General features: G+C 35.6%; 1 protein-coding gene across 2 annotated transcripts in view; it reads right to left on the bottom strand.

The window, feature by feature from the left end:
* LOC107753125 (nuclear receptor corepressor 2-like) overlaps positions 1-1,977 on the bottom strand; it is a 151,900-nt gene that overhangs the window by 58,120 nt on the left and 91,803 nt on the right. The gene's annotated exons all lie outside the window — the stretch shown is intronic.

The raw sequence follows: 1,977 nt of genomic DNA on the forward strand, positions 1-1,977 counted from the left end.
GTGTAAAATAGTATATCAGTCTGGCGAGTAAACAAAAAAATTTACTAGCCAATGGCGATTATATTGCCAAGATTTAAGTTACGCACTTTAATTGGAATTTGTAAATTATATTTATTAATAATTAATAATACTACTAATAATATTACTTTAAAATATAAATTAAATCAATCAATCAGTTAAACATAACAATATAATTAAAATATATTTTATCAAAATGCATATTTTTGTTCAAAATCAATGCTCTCCCTTAATGTGTTTTTGCTACATTTGACTGACATATGTACACACACGTGCTCTTTCTTTTTGTAGCTTAATGCACACTAGACTGCTGTTAGGAGCTTTTATCAGTTTTATTGATCAGCTGTTTTATTGATTAGCTCAATGCAAAACAGCCAATCATAACAGAGGTTATTTAAATATAGATATATTGAAGACACTGTAACGTTTTTATTTTACTATTAGCGCTTTTATTTCCAAGAGAGAAAGGATACAAAAAACCTTTTTTTTGCTGCTGGAATCTTGACTAACATTATAAAGTGAACTTCAAAAGAAAACAACATGCCACTGTTGAACATGGCACCTTTAATATGACAATTTCCTCTCCTACAATGAATCAGCGTGATACCGGCACTTTAACAAAACTATCCTCTGTATTCTATCCCGTGGATTTCAGAGAGCATCGAGTGCTTCCTGGAAGAGAACAGGAAGGCGTGAGTGCTCTTTGGCAGTATCGCAGCATGAGAGGCCTTAATGGATTAAGAGATGGTGGGTGTGATTAAAAGATCACAGCAGGACCGAAGCCAGAACCACCTGACAGAGAAGCAAATGTACAGACCTGGATACACTTGAGGCAGAGAACAGTAAAAGCCAGATGAAATTATGATGGAGATACATGAAGCTTTCCAAATGGTGTGTAAAAATTAAGTGCTAAAACACCCTCCAAGACGCATTCAAAAAGGATAGCCAGTAATGCTATCACTCAAACCTCAGGAGGTGGTTTCAGATGCATACAAGATGTGACATGGCAAGAAAAAATAAAATAGAAAACAACCACCACAATAACAAAAAATATGCTACATCGACAATGGACTCTCAGATGGCCCAATTATTTGATAACCTTTATCAAATAATTGTCTTTATAAGCAGATGTTGGCATATTATCACAACCAAAACTCCATGCTTAATATATCTGCTATATAAGTAATTGGGGTCAATTTCCCATTAAAAAAAGATGCAAATAATTATTTTATATCATATATATATATATATATATATAAATATACATAAGACATTCACACTCCATAGCCCCAGATTGAGACACTTTGCTGTAATTCTCTAGTCTCTCACCACTAGAGGGACCACGAGCACCAAAGACACGTCAATGCTGCAGTATACAGTATGCTGAGTGACTCTCCATGGCTGCATCTCAAATTATCCATAGTATATAGTACGTAAGCTTAGGAGTAGTACACCCCAAATCATAGTGCCTCAAAAAAGTATTTCAAAGGAGCCTGAATGGTATGCTATTTGCATTGAAATTTCTAGATTTTCTGGGTCAGTTCACCATCAATCGATTATAGCACCTCATTACACATTTAACAGCTCGTTTCTCTCATTAAGATCTGTCACAGCTGTTCGACCTACCTGCTTCTGTTCAGAGATGAGCTTCTCTGAACACCAATGTTCATTTAACATTTGTGTGTACTTGTCTAATGCAATATATGTGCATACGTGTAATTAGATGCAGTATGTACAGTGAGTCTTTTTTAGGGATGCACGATATTATCGGACCAATATCGGAATCGGCCGATAATGGCTTTAAATGTAAATATCGGCATCGGCCCGATATGAAAAAGTATGCCGATATGTCTTGCCGATAAGAGGAATACATTAACTCACATGTGCTCAGGGTGTGCTAGCGATTAGATCACGTCAACAGTGCAATTAGATCACGTCAGCATTGTGGCTCATTCTTGA

Source organism: Sinocyclocheilus rhinocerous, unplaced genomic scaffold (assembly GCF_001515625.1).
Source record: "Sinocyclocheilus rhinocerous isolate Xijiao unplaced genomic scaffold, SAMN03320098_v1.1 scaffold20, whole genome shotgun sequence".
NCBI lineage: Eukaryota > Metazoa > Chordata > Actinopteri > Cypriniformes > Cyprinidae > Sinocyclocheilus > Sinocyclocheilus rhinocerous.